Below are 25,525 nucleotides of genomic sequence, written 5' to 3'. Positions count from 1 at the left end.
TATGGGAACGCATGCAATTTTCCCTTTTTGGGCAGTCTGGGGAACTGTGCCTGGTTATAATTGGTCAGTTAGGGCCTATGGTTCTTTCGAAATGGGTCCTTTAATGAGCTAATCTGCATTCAGCCCCAGGGTTGCTTTGGGCTCTTTTCCTTGATGGAGTTTCCATTGCTCAAGCCTGTGGCCTAAAAGCAGCCTCTAGAGGCTCCATCCCTCTGTTGTTCTCTTCTTAACTCAAAGAATACTTTTTCATTTATAAAATTATTTAGAATGCATCAAACAAGGCAACATTTCTTTTCTTCCCACCTTCTGATACTGGATGGGGCCGTGGCTCCTCTAGCTGGCGTCACTAGCATGGGTCCCCCCCGCCCCCGGCCCCGTCCTGCCCCCTCCCCTTGTCCCCGGGAGCAGACGTGCCTTCTTCACCATTCTCTTGGCTTTCTGTAATGTCTTCAGAGTGTCTCCTCTGTCTCCAGGGGAATGCTTTCTCTTACCTCCTTTCTTTGGTTCGGTTTGGTTAGCTGCTGCCTCTTCCTCAGGAACAGCACTGCTCTGACCCCGTTTGACTTGCTCTGCGGCCACTTTCTGCCTTCTGCATGTCGGTTCCTCTGCCTGGGCAATTTCAACTGCAATTTTCTCTATATCCACTTTTACCTGTGAACCACACAACCTTTCAAGTTCATTGTTAAATGAATCTGTGCTTTCCAGGAACAACTTCTTTTCCCAGTGTTGCTCCTCTATGTGAAGAAGTTCAGCTTCTAGTTTTCACTGATGAATGGTTAAGAACCGAGCTTGTTGTTTGAGATTGTATGTTCTAGCTGTTGTGACAACTGACCAAACATCTGGGTGCCGTACTCACTAGGTATTCCTGTGATGAGGTGGTGGTTTCTCTGTAAAGACACAGCTGTATGCTTCCCCGAAGAGCCATCATGAAAAGATAGGTTAGGAGAAACGCAAGGTGACCTAGGGTATGGCTTTAGATATAATGCCAAAGGTACTATCCATGAAAGAAATAATTGATAAGCTAGACTTCATCATAACTAAAAACTCCTGGTGCACTGTTTCACCTGGGTGGCTGAGTAGGTTATGTGTCTGATTCTTTGTTTCAGCGCAGGTCATGATCTCCTGCATCAGTGAATGGAGCCCAGAGTTGGGCTCACTCAGCTCAGAGTCTGCTTGGGATTCTCCCTCTCCCTCTGCACACCGCCCCCCCCCCAGCCCCTGCTCTCTCTCTCTTGCATGTGCTCTCTCTCTCTAATGGATAAATAAATCTTAAAATAAAAAAAACAAACAAAGAAAAACTTCTGCTGTGCAAAAGACACTGCCAAGTGAATGAGAAGACAAACCACAGATTAGGAGAAAATATTTGCAAAAAATACATCTGATCAAGTCTTGCTAGCTAAAATATACAAAGACCTCTTCAATCAGAAATAAGAAAACCAATAATCCAATTTTAAAAATGGACAAAAGACCTGAAAAGATTTCACCAAAGAAGATACGCAGATGGAAAATGAACACATGAAAAGATGCTCTACACCCAATGTCATTAGGGAATTGGAAATTAAAACCATGAGATACCCCTGCACACCTACCAGAATGACCAAAATCCAGGACACTGACAACACCAAATGCTGGCAAGGATGTGGAGCAACAGGAACTCTCATCCATTCCTGGTGAGAATGCAAAATGGTACAGCCACTTCAGAAGACAATTTGGCAGTTTCTTCCAAAACTAACATGCTCTTACCATATGATCCAGCAAGTGTGGTCCTTGGTATTTACCCAAATGTGTTGAAAAATCTATGTTCCATATAAAATCCTGCACACTGTATAGCAGTCTTTTTTAAAGTTTTTATTATCAATGTGTGGTTGACCCACAATATCGTACCTGTTTCAGGTATACAATAATGAAGAATGATCCCCACAATAAATCTAGCTACCAGCCTGTCCTCTGGTCTTCAAGGTATTAAACCGGTGCAGCTCTAGCTCTTATACTCTCTCCTCTACTCTCTGAGCTCCCTCTCACTTTGTTTTCCTTCTGCCCCAAGTTTGATCTCAGGGATAGGGTTTCCTTCTGCAGGGCAGGGGTGGAGGCGGAGATCCTCTGAGCCCAATGACCACCTCTGCCCCTCGGGAAGCACCACAACCCAGCAGCTGCTGGTTCTATAACTCTGATTCTCTCTCCCCCAAATCTTGCCATCTTTTTAGCCTGAATTCCAGCTCCTACTTTGGGAACTGTCATCATGTTTAATCCCGCCTGGGTGAGCCCCCTCCACTTCCGGAAATGGAAGCTATTCCATTACAAGGTAAAGTATGGTTTAAGTAGCTGTAGGGAAGTGTGACAGAAAGTCTGTCAGTTGGGCAGGACTTGCCAAAACTTGGTGTAGCGCGGGAAGCCATCCCCGTGCCTTCTCAGGAAACCTGAGCAGAGCTGAGGCGGGGCAAGTCAGGACGTTCAAGGTGAGAGGCAGGAAATGGTGTGGGGGAGGGGCAGACAAATCTCGGGCCCTGAGTGGCAGAGAATGGAGGATGGGGGCAGGGACTTCCTGACAGCATTAAGATGGGGGTAGGTAGGGCCCAGCTCTTGCTGGGGAAGGGCTGAGGGAGGGAGGCTGGGGGGGGAATGGTGAGGGGGTAGGAGGAAGACAAGATTTCCTTTAATAAACATTTCAGCCCGAGGCCAGAGGCCCCTGGAACCCAGGGAAGAGCCCCCTCCCCAGAGGAGAAGCTGGTGCTTCTCAGTGGGCCCCAAGGGCATTAGCCTTGGGGCAGCAGGAGGGCCCAGGGCTGGCCAACATGAATATCCTACAGGATGGTCTAAGCCCAAAGATGGCAACTCAGCAAATATCAAAAGTGGGCCCAGCCAGACTGCAGAGTCTTTGTGGAGCCCTTTTCAGGGCTCCTCCTCCCCATTCCTTTGTTCCATCTGGACACTTCAAGCCTCCAGTCACCTCTGTCCTTCTGCACCTGGTGGTCAGTCAGGGCTCACCCAGCTTCCTTCCCCCCCCCCCCCATTCACCCCTGCCATCCCCTGCCCCCAACCCACTCCCCACCCCCGGAGTAGAGTGGAAGTCAGGCCCTCCTCCCAGGATCGCCTAGCTGTGCCAGCCTCGCCCAGGCCTGCTCCAGCCAGAACATGGTCTTTCCCGTCCCAGCAGGCTGAGGCACCTGAGGCCTTAATTATGAGCCACTTCAAAGTCTTTCTGAAAGCAGGTGAGAGATAACAGTGTAAACAAGTGAGTGAGTCATCCTGGCCCTCCCAGCCCTACAGGGTGGGGAGATCCTTCCTGTTCCTCTCACCCACCAGCCTTTCAAGTAAGCAGTCACTGGTTCTGGCTTCAGGTAGACTCGACCCTGGGGCTGGGGGCCTGTAAGTGAAGCTCTGGGGCTCACCGTGGCCTACAGTGTCCCTCCGTTGAACAATAAGCACTTTCCGTGCATTAGCCTGTCTCATCCTCACAACAGTCTCATGGGGCGGGTATTATCCTGTCCATTTCCCAAGTGACAAAAGCAAAGCCCACCCAGAGAGCTTCAGGGATTTACCCAAGGTTACACAGGTTGGTAGCCTGCCGGACCAATGTCCCAACACCAGCAGTCCGACTCCACAGGCGTGCTTAACCCCTGACAGGCTGAGGAGGACTCAGCATCATTCTTGTGGCCTCTGCTTCCCAATGGCAGAAAGGGAATCGGATCCTAGGAAACCTGTCAGACATTCCAACTCTTCCAAAAAGTCAATATTATGAAAGGCAAAAGAAACTGAGAATAACTTTTCCAGATGAAAAACCACAACAGAGGGGCGCCTGGGTGGCTCAGTCAGTTAAGCATCTGCCTCCGGCTTGGGTCATGATCCTAAGATCCTGGAATGGAGTCCCTGCTCCACCAAGAGCCTGCTTCTCCCTCTCCCTCTGCACACACCGTGCCTGTGTTCTCTCTCTCTCAAATAAATAAATAAATAAAATCTTTAAAAAACAAAAAACAAAAAAAGAGAAAAACCACAACAGATAATTCTGGATCAGTACTGAACCTGGGGTGGGGGGGAACTGCTACAGAAGACAGTAGGGGAGGAGGGGCAAAGTTAGAATAAGGACCGTATATTAGATTATAGTGTATCAGTGACAGCCCCCACCAATTTTTGCGGTACTACGACAGTGAGTCCAGCCTTCCATGGAGACGTTTGACCCTGCCGAGCTGCCCGAACTGCTTAAGCTTTATTACCGGAGGCTTTTTCCCTACGCCCAGTACTACTGTTGGCTCAACTATGGCGGAGTAATAAAGAATTACTTTCAACACTGTGAATTTTCATTCACATTGAAAGATATTTACATTCGCTACCAATCCTTCAACAACCAGAGTGAGCTGGAAAAGGAGATGCAGAAAATGAATCCATACAAGATTGATATAGGCGCGGTATATTCCCACAGACCCAATCAGCACAATACAGTGAAGCTGTGAGCTTTCCAGGCTCAAGAAAAAGAACTGGTGTTTGACATTGATATGACAGACGATGACAATGTGAGGAGATGTTGTAGTTCTGCAGACATATGTTCTCAGTGCTGGACCCTCCTGACGATGGCCATACGCATAATCGACCAAGCACTGAAGGAGGACTTTGGATTTAAGCATCGTCTCTGGGTATATTCTGGAAGGAGAGGTGTTCATTGTTGGGTCTGTGATGAATCGGTTAGAAAACTGTCCTCTGCAGTACGTTCTGGGATAGTTGAGTATTTGAGTCTTGTAGAGGGTGGTCAAGATGTTAAAAAGAAAGTCCATCTAAGTGAAAAAATTCACCCTTTTGTCAGCAAGATATTCTTGAAAATAAAGAAAGCTGGGATAAGATTTTAGCCCTTGTTCCTGAAACAATTCATGAGCCACTTCAGCAAAACTTCCCGAAGTATCACAATTCACTTCAGCGTTGGGAATATTTGATGAAAGCCATCAGCTTGCAGGATAGTACCAAAAATGACAAATGTGGACCCTGGCTGGAATGGGAGATCATGCTCCAGTACTGTTTCCCACGGCTGGACACCAATATTAGCAAAGGAATCAATCATTTACTGAAGAGCTCCTTTGGTGTTTCATCCTAGAACAGGTCGTATTTCTGTGCCTATTGATTTACAGAAAGTGGAACAGTTTGATCCATTTACTGTTCCAACCATAAGCTCTCTCTGCCGTGAATTGGATGCCATTTCCACTAATGATGAGGGAAAAGAAGGAAATGAAGCCGAATCTGATATAAAACGTAGAACCAGAGATTATAAGAAGACCAGTCTAGCTCCTTATATAAAAGTTTTTGAACAGTTTCTTGAAAACCTGGATAAATCCCAAAAAGGAGAACTTCTCGATAAGAGTGATTTACAGAAAGACTTCTGAAGGTAACAGCTCTCCTCAAACCAATGTAGATATCTTCTAGCTTCAAGAATCAAATACTTCAGGCGCCTGGGCCGCTTAGTCAGCTGGGTGTCTGCGTTCGGCTAGGGTCATGATCCCAGGGTCCTGAGATCAAGTCCCAGGTCAGGCTCCCTGATCAGTGGGGAGTCCGCATCTTCCTCTCCCTCTGCCCCTCCCCCCAACTCATGCTCGCGCTCTCTCTCTCTCTCTAATAAATAAATAAAAATAAAATCTTTAAAAAAAAAAAAAGATTATAGTGTATCAGTGACAGGTCCTTAATTTGGGAGTTGTCCTAAGGACAGGTAAGGAAATGTCCTTCTTCTTAAGAGATATGTGCTTGAGTGTTTAGGGATGTAGTGTTAGAGTGTCTGAAACTTATCTTCAAATAGTTCGGTACCAAAATGATTTACATGTGTGTGTCTAAGAGAGACATAATATAGCCCATGTAGGGATGCCTGGGTGGCTCAGTGGGTTAAAGCCTCTGCCTTCAGCTCAGGTTGTGATCCCAGGGTGCTGGGATCGAGCCCCGCATCGGGCTCTCTGCTCCTTGGGGACCCTGCTTCCTCCCCTCTCTCTCTGTCTACCTCTCTGCCTACTTGTGATCTCTGTCTGTCAAATAAATAAATAAATAAATAAAATCTTTAAAAATATATCTACATAGCCCATGTAGTAAAATATTCGTGAATCTTGGTAAAGGGCATTTGGGAGTTTATTATACTATTCTTTTAACTTTTCTGTAGGTTTAATATTTTCAAAATAAGAAGGCTGCTAAAAGGAAATGACTGAATTAACACAGCCTGGGACTAAATTAGATTCTGAGTGTTGCTGTTCCACACCTTTGCAGGACAGTGGATCCCACAGGCCGCCACAGCCCCGGGCTGTCCATGAGACCCATCCTCTGGCTTCCCTGAGGTCCCCGAGCTTCTGATTTCTTGTCCACTCCCAGAATCTTCCCAGGCAGAGCTGAGAGGGAGGGGAATAGGAAGTCACAGCCAAGGTGTGGGGGGGACTGTCCTTTCTCCCTCACCCCCAAGCATTGTATCTTTGGAAAGTCTGGACAGATTGGTCCACGTGTGTTAAGTGGTTTGTGCTGAGGGATTTGCAAACAGAAAAGGTACTGATTGAGAAGCAGGAATGCTCTTCTGGCTCGTTCTCCTGCCTCTTGGCGATGCCTGCGCCTCCGAGCATCAGGAAAGTGCTACACAGACCCGCCGAGGCATCACTCAGCCCTGGGGAAGCCAGCCCGAGTGTCAACACTCTGGCGGAGAGAAGTGCTAAAATGCATATTTGAAGATGTCTGAACAGACTTGTTTGAGAGACAACTGGAGTTGTGAAGTAATCCGGATGTCTCCCCATGTCTCAGTTTTGAAGGCAGAGTTTGCCTGCAGGCCCCTGACCTCTAATGTCTTTCTGTTATTGTTAGCATTTGACAGAACTTTACTTAAGACTTGGGGATGACAGAAGTCAACACAGAGAGGAACTTATAACTGCTTGCTGGAAGGGCTACTCTGAAGATTCTCCCTGGGACAGAAATCATCTTGGCTTGGATCACTGGGCCAGTGATGCTGTACCAGGCACAGACCATGTCCTCCCTAAACTGACCTCCTCTGGCCCCAGTGGACAATACCAACCCACAGGGAGACTTACAGGCTCTCGCTCAGAATCTTCCTCCAGAAGTAAGGGAGGGCCCCGGAGCTGTGGGCTGCACCCGGCAGAATGAGTCACAGCAGGAGACTGAAATTGGAGGGAGCACAAGAACACAAAGAAGCAAAAGAGCTGTTGGCAGAAGGATTCGGATCTGCAGAGACAGAGCTCTGAGGGGGAGCTGATCTGGAAGACAGAAGAGAAGGATCTGGAGCCACTGTTTCCATCTTTCTCACTCAGCTTTGCTATTCCATCTGCCCCCCTCTTAGCCCCTGAAAGGGATCATACTGCAGACCATGCACAGTGGACCCTCCCAACCAGCCCTATTCTTTAAGGAACCCCCTTCCCTTCCATGTGGACAATGGGGCTGCCATCACACTATCCTTGCCCTCCTGGCTACCGTGACCAGCCCAAGGAAGGGGAACTTGACTCAGATTGGATCCTTAACTTATGTACAGGTAACAGGAGACAGAGCCCCTTCTTTACCCTGGGGTCACCAGTTGAGGTGATACAAGCCTAGCATTGTCAGCCTTCCCTATAGCCCACATAAAGGCCCAGTATGGGGGAATGAGGCAAACACAAATAGGAGTAGATCTCCAGTGACATTGTTGCTGTTTCTGGATCCAGTTGTTCCTGAAGCCCTTTTCATTCTGATCAAATTAGTGATGTGAGTTAATCCATCCTGTTTTTCCTTTGGGGCTACTTTTTTTTTTTTTTTTTTTTTTAAGATTTTATTTATTTGTCAGAAGGAGAGAGAGCACAAGCAGGGGGAGTGGCAGGCAGAGAGAGAAGCAGGTCACTGCTGAGCAAGGAGCCCGATGTGGTACCTGGTCCCAGGACCCTGGGATCATGATATGAGCCAAAGGCAGACCCTTAACCTTAACTGACTGAGCCACCCAGGCGCCCTGGTTGGGAATTTATTCATGGAAACAAAAAAGAAAACTGGTCTGTTCAGATAAATGGCGGCAAGAAAAGCACCAGATGGGCAGACTGAGAGAGAAAGAGAGACGTGATTTTTCTAGTTCTTAAGCCCCAGTGTTTTCCCACCCTTGCTTTCTGTGATATTCCCTGAATCCCTCCCATACCCCCCATCTTAGGCTTTTTGGGGTGGGGGTATAAGTGACAGAAACCCACTCAGGCTGAGACAAAAAGGGTAGTTATTATAAGGACAGGTGTCCGCTGGAACGCTGGGACAAGTGACACACCCAGGCCCCAGGAAGGCCGAGAAGCCAGGCAGCCCTTTTCTCTCTGGGCCCCACGGTCTCAAGCATCTTACTTAAGACCAGCTTCCTTCAGTTCTCCACACACGAGGCTGAACGTGGTTGCTGTGTGGCCACAGACATGTTCTACTCACTCTCTAGCCCTTTCCAAATCAGAATAGCTCAGGGCCCAGTCTGGGTCAGTGCTCACCCCTGTTCCAGCCAGCCAGGCCTGATCATACTCTGGCTTCTGCCGCCTACCTCAGGGGAAGGGTCAGAGGCTGCTGCTTTGGGTGGGTTTCCAGCCACCGCCATTAAATAGAACTGATGAAAACCACTGCCGATAGCCTTGGGACATCTGTTTTCTCCTCACCTCTCCTTGTTGGAAGGTGTGTGGCTCCAGGGTGTGTCCAGCTGGATCAATGGGCAGGTTTTTCCCAAATGAGAGCACAGAACATTCTTCCACAGTGGTTCTCCTGTGAACAACCAGATTTTGTGGTGGTGGCAGCTGACTGCCCCTTCCTTCCCCCCACCGCCCTCTACCACTCCTGAGGGAGAACTGGTGCTATATTACCCGAAACCATCATGCATCCTGTGCAGGGTGGCAAAGAAACATACAGAGTATTCCATGGGCAGACTCCAGCCTGGCATGTACATCATAATTTGCCCTTTCAGTAAGGACAAATGCCAATATTTCAGTATCTCTGAATAAACCGGGAACCAACCATATAGACTTAGCTCTGAAATGGAAAATTCTGGAAGTTGAAGATGATTCTTGACACTAGGGGAGGCAGAGAGTAGGGTTTCAGGGCCTGAGGCAGGTCAGGGTGAGTCTTGGGCACCTCTTCCCACCCTGTACTTAGGACTCTGATGACATCCATTCCACCCAGAGGGCAGAGTCTCCTTTCCTGCATTCCCAGTCTCCCAGAGGAGCCCCTGTTGTATGACTTTAACTTCTCTTTCTTCCACGATCACTTGATCACTCGGCAACGTCTCCCTCAGGTGGGGATGGAGGCTGCTGGCAGAGCACAGGTGGACTACAAGCTCACAGCAGGGAGGACAGCAAAATGTTTCTATTTGGTCTTACTCTTCTACATGGAAAATATCACCAACTGCATTTAGTTGGCAGAGAATGTGTTGTGTTTTTGTTTTTGTTTTGTTTTTTTAAGATTTTATTTATTTGACAGACAGAGAGAGACAGTGAGAGAGGGAACACACGCAGGGGGAGTGGGAGAGGGAGAAGCAGGTGCCCCACTGAGTAGGGAGTCTGACACGGGGCTCGATCCCAAGATCCTGGGATTGTGATCTGAGCCAAAGGCAGATGCTTAACGACTGAACCTCCCAGGCGCCCCAGAAGATATGTCTCAACAAGACACCTCTCCAGTAGTGAAAGCATCGAGCAGCAACCTAAATGGAATAAGAATGAAGGCGCACCCCCCCCCCCCCCCCCCGTCCCCGCCCAGAGTGGCTCTTGGAGATGTTGTGCCCAAACCTATTATTAATTACTGAAACAGTGGCGAATCACCAGGAGGGGGAGCTATAGAGACTCAGGGAAAGAAGAAAGGGAAAGTTAGGTGGGGCAGGCCCTTAGCCCCGTGATCAAGCATGACATCATCAGTGAGGAGTCCTCTTGGTGACATGCCCCCCTGTGTGATGTGATGAGAAGGGCACTTTGCCTCTGCGGTCTTCTTCCCCAAACCCACACCCCCAGCCTAACGGTGAGAAAACCACCAGACAAGCCAAATGGAGAGACCTTCTACAAAATACCTGGCCCAGTATTTCTCCAAAGGGGAAAGGGCATAAAACGAACAAACAAAACACAGCAAAGTCTGAGCAACTGTCACAGCACAGACGACACTGAGACGTGGTGACTAAATGCAGTGTGGGACCCGGGAGAGAATCCTGGTTCGTGGAAACTCAAGTGAAATTGAGTGGAGTTTGGTGGGTAGCAATACAGCAGTGTGCTTCCTGAGCTGGGACACACGCACTGGGAGAGAGTAACAAGAGGGAGCACCGGTGGAGGAGTCTATGCGAACTCTCTGTGCTACCTTTGCAACTGTTTTGTAAATTTCAAATTATTCTGAAATTAAAAGTTTACTTAAAAAAAAAATAGTTAACACAGGGACGTAGGGGAGGACAGGAGGACTGGCTTTCCAGTGGAAAGAGGAGGGAGGGTTTGGGGGCGCCTGGGTGGCTCAGTGGTTAAGCCGCTGCCTTCGGCTCAGGTCATGATCTCAGGGTCCTGGGATCGAGTCCCGCATCGGGCTCTCTGCTCAGCAGGGAACCTGCTTCCTCCTCTCTCTCTCTCTGCCTGCCTCTCTGCCTACTTGTGATTTCTCTCTGTCAAATAAATAAATAAAATCTTTAAAAAAAAAAAAAAAAAAAAAAGAGGAGGGAGGGTTTGGAAAGGAGACGTCCTGGCAAATGGAACAAAGAACCAGAGAAGCTGCCTTTCTGGAAGGAGACAGGCATCCCTGCCCCAGCATCCCTAGGGAAGTGGCTTCCTACAAATCAGGTTAGCCAGGGTTTTCCCTTACCTGCAGCCAGCAGGCAGATCCAAAGCTGAACTTCCCGGGATCCGGATGTGCACATGAATCTTGTCAAAATGCAGATTCTGATTCATCAGTTTGGGCAGGCTGGAGCCCGAGTTTCTGCCTTTCTAACTGGCTCGAGGGTGATGTGGAGGCTGCGGCTCCCAGGACCACACTCGGAGTTGCAAGAAGCTGCAGAGTCAATGCCACCTCACCTGGGAGGAGGGGAAGAGATGGTGAAAGGGAAGCTGTGACCCTGTCCACATAGTCTGCAACCTGGTCAGCCCGAGGAGAAGGGCGAGCTGGCCACCGTGACCCTGTAGGAAGAGCCGAGCGTGAGCTCTGCAGCCTCAGGAAGCAGGTTTGAGTCTGATCACCTGCGCACCGTCGTCACACCAGGCAAGTGTCCCAGCCCCCCAGCCTCATGTCACCATCCACCATCCATACCAGGAGCATCCTGGCTCCTGATGCCTATGGCCTGAGGTCACTCCAGGGACTGAATGAGGTAGTCACGTGTGAGGCTCTGGACAAGCACAGCACAACCACTCGTGGAAGTGACACAGGACCCTGCCAAACGAGCTTCGAACGACTTACGGCGCCTGGCATCTCTCTGTTTTTTATTAATACGGCCGAACCCTCCTGAAGCCATTTTGCTTTATTTATTCAATCATTCAGTCAACAGATATACATTGAAAGCCCATCACGGGCTTCCAAAGAATGGGTTGTCTGAAGTCTCTTGCCTCCTGGAATCCAGACTTGCAAACGGCTGGAGCTGAAGAGAACGAAGAAGCCAGCAAGATCTTACGGCCGCTGCTAAGGCCCAAGTCCTGCTGTGTCTTTCTCGGTCCTCTGGGTCCTCTGGGCTTCCCTCACTCTGACCTCCCTCTCTGGCTGGGGTCCACAAAACAGTGAGCAACCCCTTCCTCCAGAGAGCCTCCTGCTGGGAAAGGCATGGCTTCCCCCACCCGATCCCTGTTCTCCCCTTTTTCTGGCCCAGGCCTCAGCCTTTTGCTGACCGGCTGTCCTCCAAGGTACAAGGGCTCCAGAATTCCTGCTCCTCTTCAAACTTAACTTGCACAAACATTTATATGCAGTCAGGAGCTTCGGAATCCAATCAAGGTGGATTCCTCCCAGCAGATTCGAGGAAAAGAGAAGGAAATTTTAAAAGATGTTGTTTACTTATTAGAGAGACAGACAGTGAGCAGGGCAAGAGGCAGAGGAAGAGGGGGAAGCAGGCTCCTTGCTGAGCAGGGAGCCTGACACGGGACTCCATCCCAGGACCCTGGGACCATGACCTGAGCCGAAGGTAGATGCTTAACCGACTGAGCCACCCAGGCGCCCCAAGCAAAGGAAATTGATGCTATTAACTTCTGTTGGGTCACACACCCTTTAGGAATCAGATAAAAGCACTCTATATCATCACCACTCAGGAAAACACGTAAGCACACACCCACACAATTGTGTCCCCACTTGCCGGGGATACTGGGCACTGGGTAGGAATCCTGGGACTGGAGGTTCCTGTCACCTTACGGACACTGGCCGCACAGAGCCGGACAACAGGTTGAGATGATGGAGAGGACGAAGGTTCGTAATTTTCAGTGTCATCACACTGTCCCTCTGCCTTCAAGTTCTCCACTCATCGGTGGCCACCTGTAGCTGCCCTTGGCCCCGTCCCCCAGGTCAGAGGGCAGACTCGCCCAGCTGGAGCAGCCCCATCAGCTGCTTCCCCTGGAATCCTCAGGAATCTCAGCGCATTGCCCTCGGTGACAAAAAACCTGGGCCCACTTCTTTCTGGCCTCTCACTGGCCAGGACTCTCCCAGCACCCCCCAGCATACTCTTAGTCTTCCTCCTCTTGGGCTTAGGCTAGCACACAAAATAACCTGCCCTTTCTCCCAGTAGAGAATGGCCACTGACCTTTACTCCGAACCCAGAGGGAGTGGCAGAATATAGACAAGACCCAGACGCATAAACATTTTTATGCGCATGGGTATCCGCATACCCATGACATCTCCTTGGCCCCAGATGCTGGCCACAAGCTAGCAGCCTCAGTCTTGGTGTCTCCTTTCCCATCAACTCGTCCCTGTTTCAGCAACTTCCCTTCTTGAGTGATCCCTCTTAGCTTTTTTCCCCTCAGGCTCCCCCTCTCTCCCTTCTGTTCCTGTCTTCCTCAGGGCTGTATGTGGGTAAGATGCGACTGTCCCTAGAAGGAGAGAAGGAACTGCTTGTTGTCTACCAAGATCTGCTGTCTCCTTCTTTTCTTTAGTGTGCCTGAGTTTTTAGCTGGCACAGGATCACACAGCCGAAGACTACTTCCCAGCCTCACAAAGGGGTCAGAGGTATGCCACTTCTAGGTCATGACCTTAGAAGGAATGGATAACATGGATAATTGCTCCTTTTGCCCTTTCCTTCTTCCTTTTTTAATTTTTAAAAAGATTTTATTTATTTATTTGAGAGAGAGTGAGAGCACAAGCGGAGGCAGAGGCGGCTGGAGGGCAGAGGGAGAAGGAGAAGCAGACTGCCTGCTGATCCTGGAGCCCAGGGCAGGTAGGACTTGATCTCAGGACCCCAAGATCATAACCTGAGCCAAAAGCAGACACTTAACCAACTGAGCCACCCAGGAGCCTCACTGCCCTTTCTTTCTTCCCCCTGACTTGGAGGCAGATGTGATGGAAGGAGCCAGAGCAGCCAGTTTGACCCCACTGATGGGAGCCACCATGGGCTCAAAGAGCAGGCACTCGATAAGTAAGTTTTTGGACTTAACTCATTTAACCTTCACGACAATCCTCTGAGGTAGGGTTACTATGTCATGTCTATTACCATTCTAGCTTTACAGATGAGGAACCAGAGACACAGAGAGGTTGAGTAACTTCTGTAAGGTCACAAAGGGCTGGGTTTGAGCCCAGGCAACCTGGTTCCAGAGTCTGCTCTTAGTTACAACAGTATACAGAAGAGAGATCTATACACTACATTGTCATGAGGTGAACAATAGACATCCATCCCATTTAGCCTCTGTATTTGCGGGCCCCGTTGTTACAGCAGCTCAGCTATCCTTTAATGTGTCATTAAGAGGTGACCATGGGTCTCCCCTTGCCTAAGTCCCAAATATGAGTCCCTCGAAGGCCAGTAGCCAAGGAGGCAGACTCCTGGGAGTGGCTCCCTAAAGGCCAAAGGCTCCTAATTGAGTGCCTCCTTTTCACGCTAGGCTGTGTGTAATTAAAAGCCCCCATCACCAGCTCCTGAGGCATCCATGCATGCTCACCAGCCTCCATCATGCCCGCACACACTATACCTCAAGAAGGACACAGCCCCTCAGCCTTCTCCAAAGGGTAGTGTTGTCTGTATTGTTTATTTTTGTTATTTTTTTTTTTTAGATTTTATTTATTTATTTGAGAGGAACAGGGACAGATAGCAGGAGAGAGCATAAGCAGGGAGGAGAAGGAGAAACAGACTCCCTGCTGAGCAGGGAGCCCAACGCAGGGCTTGATCCCAGCATCCTGGGATCATGACCTGAGCCGAAGGCAGATACTTAATGACTGAGCCACCCAGGGGCTCCTGTGTCTGCTATTTAAATCAAGTAACATTTTGGGGCACCTGGGTGGCTCCATCCGTTGAGTATCCAGCTCTTGGTTTTGGCTCAGGTTAGGATGTTTGGGTCCCAGGATCAAGCCCGCCTCTGGCACATGTTCTCTCTATTTCCGAAATGAGAACACTTAAAAAAAAAAATCAAGTAACATTTTAACAGTTTTGCAGTTTAAAATTTACAAGGTACTACCACAGAATATTCCCACGCACATGTGCACGTCTCTGTGAAGACGTGAGCCCCTCTCTGGACACAGAGGCCACTTGGGGCCACTCTGGAGCAGAGCCAGTCTAGGGGTCTCTCCCATTTTGCAGATGAAGGAACTGGGGTGCCAGGAGGTCCAGGAAGTTGGCCCAGACTTTCAGGCTAGCATGAGTGAGACCCTTACAAAGCTCTCCATCCCCACACCTCAAAGCCCAGCTCTTTCCACGAGACCTGCCTCCTGTCATACTAAAGCCAATGGTTGTTGTCCCCCTGGTCTGCCCAGCTCACTACTCCCTACTCCAACCTCAGCCTCTGCCTTAGAAGAAACCTGAGAAAGAAAGTCTCTGGGGAAGATTTTCTGGTAGGGCCTCACTGCCTGCTTCTCATTAATAACATCAGATAGTCTAGGGTGGTGGGTCTCTGGGACAAGGGAATTCCAATTGCCTGGAGGCCATGATGGAAAGGTACGGCTCAGGGCCCTTCCCCTTAGAACTCCTAAATCTGGGCTCAACCTGTGCGATGTTGTGGTGGTGGTGGTGATGATTGTGGTTGTTTTATCAAGATCCCCCTACACCCAGACAGGTGCACAGCCCTTTATTAATATTAAAGCCACTAGATAAACCCAATTCCTTTATGGGAAGGGTAAGGGTGTGGCTGTCCAAAGAGATCAGTTACATTTCTTTGGTGGGAAAGGGGAGCTGGGAGGAAACAGTGGAAGGAGTTTCAGAGAAATCCCAAAGGAGGGGCTTATCTCCCCCACCTAGGAGACTTTCCTGGACTAATTAACACCTTATCCCTGGCACTGAAATTCCTGAATAATAATCAGCATTTGTACTGAAACGTGTCTTTTAGGGGCACCTGGGTGGCTCAGTTGGTTAAACGACTGCCTTCTGCTCAGGTCATGATCCCAGGGTCCTGCGTTGGGCTCCTTGCTCCACGGGAAGCCTGCTTCTCCCTCTTCCTCCGCTGCTCCCCCTGCCTGTGCTCTCCTGTTCTCTCTCTGTCCAATACATGGATAAAATCTTTAAAAAAAAGAAAGAAAAGAAAAGAAAAAAGAAATGTGCCTTTTACAAAGCTCCTTTTGGAGACAGACTCATCTGGTCCTCAGTGCAAATGCTGAGGTAGACATCACTGTCCCCAGCTCACAGATGAGGAAGCTTAGTGGGATGGAGTGACTTGCCCAGGTCCCACAGCTAGAAGGTTACAGGCTCCAACCTGGGCTGACTGGTTCCAGGAGGAATGGATAGGAAGAGGAGAGCTTTTGCACTGCTTACAGACTGGTGACCTTAAGAATCTGGGAAAGAGGGGCACCTGGGGGACTCGGTTGGATAATCATCCCACTCTTGATCTGGGCTCAGGTCATGAGCTCAGGGTCGCTCAGCAGGAAGTCAGTTTGAGACTCCCTCTCCCTCTCCCACTGCTCTTCCCCACCCCCGGGGTGCACATGCTTGCTCTCTCTCTCAAATAAAAAAAACTTAAAACCTCCCCAAGAATCTGGAATAGAGATGAAGAGAGAGTGGGCTGCTACATCCCAGGGAAGACTTGCAGGTCCCACTCCCAGGAATTCCCATGGCTCTGGGGTAGGGCCCTGAAATGGGCATTTTCTCAGGCTCAGCTTAGCCTAGGACCAGGCCCCCCAGCAGCCCCTCCCCAGCTGCCTCCTCCTCCTCCTTGACCTGCGTGGAGAAGAAGGGGACTCAGAGTCCCCCCCCCCATGTAAGTGCAGTGACTCCAAGGACCCCAAAATGTCCACACTCCAAAGAGGTTGGAGGCACTATCCCCTTATGGGAGACTACTGAAGATCTGGAGAGAGGACAGGAAAGAATGGGAAAGGTCAGAAGACTCTCTTTCACCTCTCCCCCCTTCTACTGCTTGGGTTTAAGGACTCTCATTTTCTTGGGCTGATTAAAGTACATGGAAATTCCCAGCACCGTGGCTCACTCTGATCAGCGTCTAGATGGGAGCCCTGTGTTTTGGACATGGCAGGTGGGCGGGGGGGGGGGGGGGTTGCGCTGGATCCGAACTCTGGGACACCTATCCACAATCATAGAGCATCGCCTCAAATGAAAGGTTGTCACCAGATCTCGTGTCACAGGAGAACCTTCAAAGCCTATCTGTCCTTCTGTCACACACACAGGCACACGTTGCCCTCTCGCCGTCTTCTCTATGGACAGTCACAAAATCAGGGTTAAAGACTCAAGAGTGACCTTCACAGACGGCCTTCTCTCACGTCGGCCTAGCATTCCTGCCCACGCTGATCCTTGCTTCTCCTAGTTATGCAGGGAAGGGAAATGTGCCATGGGAGATCTCAAGAGAGGGTCTCTGGGCCAGAGTGGCTGTGGTCAGGGGGGTCAGTGTCAATGGATGGCAGCAACCTGGGTCAGCGGGAGGGACTATTTGGTGTATCAGGGAATCAGGGTGTTTCAGGCATTGTGAGTGCCCTCATGTGGGTTTTCTGCCAGGGAGTGGATGGTTACCACCCAGAAACGGTTGGCACTCTCCTCACCTGACCTTTCCATCTGTAGAGTGCTAATGAGCAGATACAGCCCCTGCTGTCAAGCTTAACAGTCTTACTGTAGAGAAAGAAATTTCTAACTTTCCAGGCACCATATCAGCAGGCGGACAGCTGGCCCAGAGGCAGAATGGGAAGAACTAAGATTGGCATAGAACTAATGGGGGGGGGGGTGGAACTCAGCAGGACCGAGTCCTTTCTTCCCTGTGCAAACCCATGAAGACCAGAGAAACCTCTTCTGCCCATCTTGGAAAAGGATGTTTTGGAAACATCCGAACTTGGAAAAGTTAGGATCCAGGCTCCTCTCCAGAAGGCAGAGGGATGGCTAAGATGACTGCTAGTACATCAAATCTAGATCAGAGAAGCACATCCTGCTGTACTGGTCTGAATTTTGAAGCCGCTCCGCACGGCAGCCTGCAGCAGGACCCAATTAAGGACAGCAGAGGGAGCTCTTGCCTAACCTTTCCAGCACAGAGGCGGTTGCAAGAACCTCAACTTGTGAGAGCCCGGGAGGGTTCTGATCCTTGTCCAGGTGCCTGCAGAGGAGGGCTGGGCTTGGGTAGGAATAGGGATGACTACGGGCTCATAATCTTCCCTTTAGGAGCTCACCTAAAAGGAGGAGTGTCCTCTTGCGATGCCCCCAGGAGGACCCATTTGCCTCCCCAGCAGCAGACGTGAGGTGGCCCATTTCTTAGCTCCATCCCATACCCAATTTCTTGAAAGGGCGTCCTCCCCAGCATCTGCGAGTTTCCAGGGAAGCCCTCACTCCCCGCCCCCTCAGCCATACGCCTGCTCTTCCTTGCCTTGCCGCGGCCTTCTCCTAATGGCTTGGGGCCAGGAAGTGGAGGTGATGCGTGCTCACGTAAGAGCTTGTGCTGTGTGTGTGGGATTGAGTCGTACTTAGGGTTCCAGAAGGGGTAGGAGAAGGAGCGGTGGCAGGACGGCGCACGCTGCTGCTGCGCGTCTCCACAAATGCCGCTAGGTGGCGCTCGAAGTCCGCTTCATAGAGAGGCGCTGGCTTTTTGAAGCGTGGATCAGGTGGAGGGGGCTCGCTGGGAGACCCCTCGAGGGCTGCAGGAAGGAGCCGGCTGCGGTCCAAGGACCGTCCTCACTGAAACAGGGGACAGCTCTGTACTTGAGGGGCTAAGAAGCAGCCTTGGTTCCTAGGAGGGCTGGAAGGGGGAGAGGAGAAGGAGCAAAAGGCACTGCTCACATAGGCGAAAAGGGAGGAAGGATCGCCCAGACCCTCTCCAGGAGCTGGAAAAGAATGGAGGATCCTCGGTCTTTTAGTCTGTTGTTGGCCCACCTGTCTGTCTGGATCTGAGTTCTGTTTTGAGGTCACTGGGAGAATTCAGAATCTGAATTCAACCCCGGAATAAACAATCCAAGCTCGTGCACGTGATTGTTTCCACCAGATCTGTGGGTCTTTCCAGACCCCGGGCGACCCAGATGGAATGGGCTGTAATCTCTGAATCTTTGGCTTCCCTTCCTTTGCTTTTCCTTCGGACACCGTCTGCTGACACTGGGGAGTTGGCCCCAAGCTTTGAGAAAGGGCCCCCTACCCCCTCAGAGCCCAGGAGGAAAGGGGGACGCTCTCTAAACGCATCTGACCCAGACCCAGTTCCCAGATCAGAGTAAGTCTCTCAGGGACGGCAGGGGGCCATGCGTCCTTCTCTGCTTGGCCTTCCCTGAACTGATCCCTCCTGTCCCAGTTTGGCTTCTAGCCACCACCTGCAAAGTATTGAGACTCTGATGCCCCGATCTTGAGGTCTTCCCTCCAGACCATCCCGGAGGTCCTTCCTACCCCTCCCCATCTCCTCCCTTTCCGAGTTCAAATGGGAGCCTGTGTGGAGGGAAGGGAAGGCTTGGAGAGACCGAGGGTCGCCCTGCCGGCAGCGCAAGCGTTAATCCCATCCGGTGCTCTAGGAAATCGAGGTCCAAGGAGGGGCGCTAGAATCCGCCCGCGGCCGGGACGCACGGAGCACCGTCTGGTTTGGCGGACTGGAGCTCGGGGCAAGATCTGGACCCGCCCGCTTCCTTTCTAAAGTAGGGGGATGGCGGGGAGACGTTGCGTTCTTGTTGAAAGTGAGATAGAAATCCGGAATCAGAGACTGAAAGGGGAGACGACTGGGACAGAGAGGTGTTGCTCCCCCCTCCCCCCATCCGGATCTACCCGCCCAGCTCCATAGGCTTTAGTAGCGTCTTCAGAGGTTGCCAAGCTCGTGGGAGGGGGGTAGGAGGGCTTGAAAGGACGCTAACTTAACCTTTGGGGGCTGCAATGTCCCCTCAACTCCCCAGACCCTCGGATCCCGCCCCCAAAAGGGCCAGCGTGGCGGAAGCTCCAGGCCCCCCACGCTGGGATGCCTGAGAGTGTGGGCCTGTTGGAGTGGGTGTCCCGGGACAGAATGAATCTAGGATTCTGGGGGAAATTGGAGAACTGGGTGTCTGCCGCCCCAAAGTGCCCCACCCTTTTCGAAGCTTAGGCGCCCCCGCCCTCAGTGGGGCCTCTGGGGGATTGGAACCCGCCCCTGAGAGTCCCCGCCCCCCTCCCCGAGGCCGAGGTATTAGTGCTGCTTGATCGGACCTCATTTCCTGCGAAAATGGAAACATATCCTGGGTCCTTAATAAAGTGAATGACGAGACATCGGGTGTAATTGGGCTTCCGGCTGGTGGCTATTTCCTTACACGGACAGTGGGAAAAATACAAGTCCAAAGCGCCCAGATGTAATTATATGATTATCAGAAAGAGGTGCAGGAAGATTTCGCTGAGACCCGGAGACGACCTGAGAAATGGGCACAAACGCTTACCCAGACCGAGAGACCAAGGAACCCCGGACCTCCACACCGACCCCGCATCCAAGCACGCGCATCAGCAAGCTTCGGCCTCTCCTCCCATCCTGAGACCCGCCCTGCCACTGTCATTGGAAAACCGGGGATTTTTATTTATACGCTGGGGCGGGGGTGGGTCTTTTCCTTCCTCTGAGTGGAGGAGTGTCCTCCAGGGCAGGGGGTGGCCTGGCTGAAAGTCCCCGGACCCATCCCCCGGACCCATCCCCCGGACCACGCGCGCTGGCTGCATATTTCTATGCATAATCCAATTTTCTCCGTGACTATCTAGTTAAACTCTTTAACAACAGCTACATAATTAGAATTTGGATTCCCATTAATTTTCCCTGGGCCTCGAACCATTTGCAGCTCACACTGGTAATTAATGCGATACATCACTAACTTTACCCAGCGCCGGCCAGCCGGGCTCAGGTCGCTCGGCCGGCGCGCCTGGCGCCCCTGCGCGGGGCCCTGACTCCGGACCCCGCTTGCCGAGTGGGGGCTATTTCCCTCCCTCCAAAGCCAAATGTCTCGGCCCGCACACCCAAAGCCTTCTTTCCAGGAAATCTCACAATTAAAAATATTTATCGGGAGCAGATTTACGTTTCTGGGTTTCCAGTCTCGGGGCGTCTGGGTAGGCTATTAAGAGTAATTAGCATCTTTTGCGCATGCAGATTTACTTCGCTCATTGCCACATAACTCATCCCTAAAAGCCAGCTCAGGCGAACACTAGCGCCTCCGCCAAAGCCGCTGCCAGAACTACCGCCCCCGCCTGGGTCTGACTAGGGCTCCCCGGGCCCTGGGCCCCCATTACGCTGCTCGCTCCTAGTTTTTCCCGCTGAGCTGTCGGCTCCAGGCCCCGGAGGATGCGAGCCGAGCGAAGATTCCCACCCTGGACACGAGTGGAGCAAGGGCGACCTCACGCGGCGGGGGGAAGGCCCAAGCCAGGTTCTCCGGGCTGCCCCGGCCGCGCCGTCTGGACCCGAGTCCTCGCGATCCCACACCTGGGTGCACGAGCAAGAGGGCGTGTCTGTGTATGCACGCTCTGTGCACATGTATGTGATTGCTAGTGCGCGTTCCTGAGAGTGAGCGAGGGCGAGCGTGGAAAATGAAGTGATCTCTATCCCAACCCCCCACTCCTCACCGCCATCCGCCGCCCCCCTCCCAACCACCTCCTTCCTGGGACCGCAGCTCCAATGCCAGTCCTAGGCCAATCCGCCAGGGCCCTGAAGTTCAGAGGGAGACTCTGGCCCCTACCTTGCTTCGGTTTCCCTTGAACAGAGCCGTCCCTACCTAGCCAGAGAGCCTGGAGCGCGCAGAGGCCCGCGGGAGGGAAGCTGGGTGGCCCGACCCTCTGCGCAGGTTGCCTAGTGCTGGAGAGCCCGCCAGGGAGAAGCCAGACAGAGCAGGGAGTTCACTGAACAGCGGCTTTTGGGACTGCTGGAGGGTAGCCAGAGAGGGTGGGACCAGGCGCGGTGGGGAATCAGGGGTGGGAGCGGGGGGCAGGCAGAGGGACAAAGTGGTGGTGGGAGGACCAGAGCCAGGGCGCCCGGCTGTGGCTCCCGCGCTCCCGGCCCAGGCACCCACTCCCGATTCGTTATTAACGTGCTGGGAAGTCCGTGAGCCGCCCAACTTTCTTCTCTTTAATGAGCCTAGAAGAAGAGGCTGCCCTGAAGGGGTTTGTTCATTAAAGATGTAGCTGGAGGAATATTGTCTCATTAATTATCTGGTTTTAATTACACTCCTACCCTTTGAATCCAGAGATGGGAAAAGTTGATTCAGTGGCACCGCCCCCTTTAGCTTAAAGAGTGGGGCCAGGCAAGGGGACCTGGAGGGGGCTCTGGGGACTGTGTGTGCCAGGCAGGGTGTGAGCCAGCATTGACGTGTGTCCAGGTGCCATTCCCCAAGCGAGAGGGCCTCCCTGCCCTGAGTGTGTGTGGACGAGGTCTGCGTGTGGATCCGAAAATGTACGTGTGTCTGAGTGTGCATGACCACATGTGGCTGAAAGGCCTTGCGGACGTGACTTGGGTGCCTATGTGTGCTCCCCGGCTGTGTGCGGTTCTGTGTGTCTGGGTGTACATGTGGGTAGCTGAGTGTGTCTACAGACAGACCCAAGAGCAGGGTTCTAAGTGAACAGGAGTGTGACTGGGTAGCTGTGTTTGCACGTGTCTAAGAGGGTGGCTTCCTGCCTGTCAGCTCAAGTGGCAGTGTCTGAAGTGTGTGACCACATCTCTAGGTCTCTGCTGTGCCTGCATGTGCCCCCCCCCCCACGTGTCTATCAGTGTTGGTGGGGGGCGCTGCGTGGCTAGAACATCACAAGAACTGGGACTTCTGCAAGGACATGGCTCAGTTTCTGAGGGTTCGCCGAGCTGGGGTGCATCCGGGAACCATGGTCCTTCTGGAAGGGGAGTTATTTAAGGGGGTGTTCGTCCCTGCCTCGCCCCTTGTCAGGCCGGCGCGTCGCTAAAGCGGGGGCCGTTTTCCCTTTAAATCGTGGACACTTTGACAGGGGACATTAAGGACCCGGCTGCTCAGGCTGAGCAGATCATAAAACCGGACAGGCAATTTCTGCTCCCGCCAAATAGCCGGGCAAACTCGTTCTGCATCTTTGGTTTTAATGCACTAAACTGGCAGCTAAGCAGGGAGCGAGCAAAGGGGGGGGAAGCCCCCCCACATACACAGGCGCACACACCGGCCCACAAGCAAACACCCCTTCACACCCTTACACCCCACGCCCCGCCCCCGGGCCCCCCACCAGTGGAATTATCAACTAGAATTTGATTAATATGCAAATCGCAGGCAAACAGCTCCATATAATTCTTTCAGTGGAGAGTAATTAATCACCAGTTAAAGCAAATTAATACATATATCAATTTTGTCAGAAACATGCTTAGTTCAATCGCCCGTAAAATTGAAGTTTGAAGTATTAAGAGGCTCTGCAGAAACGCCAGGACTAAAACTTTCAAATTGATCCTATTTAGTAATCAATCAGGCTCTCCCCTCAGGTTAATCTGCCTAATTTTTCATCTCAAATCATACACTTTACTGACACGCCATCTAGCAAACAGTCGATAAAAAGTTAACAAAAATGATAACGACTCCAGCCAGAGCCATTGTGCAGGGCGGGTAGGTGGCAGGCAGCTCTGATTGCATTTCTGAGGTGGTTGGGGACTTGGTTTTTTCCCAGGCCAAGGGCTGGGAGCTCCCCCAGACAGCCGGAGCCGCCCTGCCCCACCACCCTTGTCTGCTGTTTGTTGCCCTCTGCTGCTGTTGGACTCCTCTCAGAACATGAGAACATTCGCCACATTTCCCCCAAAGTCGCCTCCACCGGCTAACTCCCCACCCAAGCCTGTGGTTGCCTAGACTGTCTGGAAGCGCGTGCACTGTGTGCCGGTGGTAACTGTGGGCTGTGCCTCTGTCACAGTGTCGGCATTGTGTGTACAACGGTTCACTGTGGTGGGCGTGGGTGCTGCCGGCCACCTCTCTTTTGGTGCGTGTGCTGTGTTGTGTGTGACAACACTGCTTCTGGGGGTCCTGTATTTCTGTGTCGTTGTGGGTGTGCACGAGGTTTCTGCGTGATTCGGTGCCTGACTTACGCAGGCTTGCTTGCATTGTGTCTGAGACGTCTGTGTGACAGTGTGCTTGTTGTGTGTGCTGTGGACTGGCCATGCCTGGTGTACCATGAGCCTACCCGAGCTTGTCCTTTATCTGCACGTGGGCATGTGGTCCCAGAGGGGGGCTTCAGGCATCCAGGTCAGTAGGCCCCATCACAGAAGGCAGGGGAGGGGAGACAGCCCCTCTGGAGACCTCGCACTTGACTTTGAGTGGTCTCTGAGAGGTAGGAGGGGTCATCTCTTCCCCACCCTAGCCCCCATCCCAGCCTCCCTGCGGGGTGGAGGTGGGGTGGGGTTAAGGAAGGGCAAATGGAGGTCTCGGGTTCTTGGTGGCGAGGACTCCCAGACCCTCTGCAGATCCCTTTCCACAGAGCCCCCAACCCACTGCTTCTGACTTAGGCCCCAGAATATGGTAGGGGTAGGGGTACGGACATCCAGTTAGGAACTCCTCTGTCCCATATCGTCAGATGCCACTTCCACATGTGATGACAACTTCCCTCAAACCTCTATATACACACGCTGATAACCCAATCCGGGCAGGTCTCCTAATATTCACAGGTAACTAATCCTCCTTCCCCACCGAGTCCACCCCTCCTTACACACAGCGAGCTGCATCCAGCTCTTCTTGGGGAAGGCCACCCTTGCCCACATGCACACATGACGCACAGCAGTCCCGGCACACACACTCACACATAACACAACCGGATTCCAAAGCGGGCAGGACTCAGTCACCCTGCAGCCCTGCTGGTGGCATTGCCAACCCACCAAGTCCACTTGTGCGGGTACCATGTGTACCCTGCCTGTTTACGGGAGCCTCCACGGGGGAGGAGGAGCTTCCTTTGAACGAGCTGGGGGAACCTGGCCATTCAAGGCAGTTCTAGAACTGGTAGGGCCAAAGGTGGGTCTGCAGATTACTCTAGAGACAGGGGTTCAGCCTGGGTCCCAACTTGAGAAGGAAGAAGTAGGCAGGACGGACTGGCCTTTCCCCAACGGCACAGCAAAGGACAGCCCCCAACCCAAGCTGTTATCAAACAAGCAGAGTCCCTGCCTGCGTAGTGTTATTCACTGACCTCAGCTGCCTTCAGAGTAGACTCATGCCCAGGCTAAGGCCCTTCATCCCACCTTCTGCTCACTCCTTTCATGAGCTCTCCTCCTCCCTTCAGGCCATGTGCTCCTCTCTCCACCCCTGGTTGTAAGTGAAAAATTGAGTAGCCTGCCAAATCAAAGCTGTTCGGAGCTAGGACTCTGGTTGTCTGTCTGTAGCTTCAGTTTCACATCAATGTTGGTTCTCCCGGTTATCTGCTCCCACCAGCTCCCTGCACACATCACGTACCCCAGGGAGTCACTCACCTGCTGGTCACACCCACCCCGGGACAGCGCTACTCCGCACCCCCCCCCCCATTGCACAAACTTAGTCACACCTAGTTGCACACACTAGTTGGCAACAATTGGTTACAGAATCACAGCAGCACACACACCCCGTCACCCCCAACTGCACATGCTCTGTTTCCATCAATCAGCCGCACATGCCCAGTCTCTTGGTTGCACACATTCTCTGACACACTCGTTGGCACACCCCGTGGATGCCTGCAAAGCTCGCAGGGCACACCTCCCTCTCAGCCTGGGGTCTCTCCTGGGACCGAACACTGTTAGGAGGTGGAAAGGTGATTTGCTGATAGCGGCCATGGATTGTGAGTGCAGAGGTGCCCCCCACCCCGGGGAAACTCAGGGCGGTAATTCTCCCTCCAGCATATTGCTCCCCACTCGTGAGTCTGCATCCATCCCGGGAGCCCCCACCTTTCTTCACTTCCAGTCCCAGGAGCCACTCCTTTGGGAGAAGTGGCCGGTGGACCCACAGGGTCAGGCTGCAGCTCCCTGAGGCCTGCTGACTTCTGGCCAAGGAGTCCTGCACATGAGCAAGCACAGTTCTACATTCCAGCCCTGCACCCAGCACCCAGCACCCAGCAATTCTAGCGGCTGCTCGCATCATCTCCATGCCAGCCCCACTCTCCACCTGACATCAGCAGCCT

At 52.0% G+C, this 25,525-nt stretch overlaps 2 pseudogenes; one reads left to right on the top strand and one right to left on the bottom strand.

Annotated features, from left to right (window-relative positions):
• Positions 1-346: 346 nt before the first annotated feature.
• On the bottom strand, positions 347-3,467 carry LOC131830086 (SWI/SNF-related matrix-associated actin-dependent regulator of chromatin subfamily E member 1-like; annotated as a pseudogene).
• A 656-nt stretch (positions 3,468-4,123) lies between these two features.
• LOC131828527 (DNA primase small subunit-like) lies at positions 4,124-5,633 on the top strand (annotated as a pseudogene).
• Positions 5,634-25,525: the final 19,892 nt, after the last annotated feature.

This window comes from Mustela lutreola, chromosome 4 (assembly GCF_030435805.1).
Source record: "Mustela lutreola isolate mMusLut2 chromosome 4, mMusLut2.pri, whole genome shotgun sequence".
Taxonomy (NCBI): domain Eukaryota; kingdom Metazoa; phylum Chordata; class Mammalia; order Carnivora; family Mustelidae; genus Mustela; species Mustela lutreola.
The sequence above is the reverse complement of the archived record's forward strand: the minus strand, read 5'-3'. Positions and strand labels throughout refer to the sequence as shown.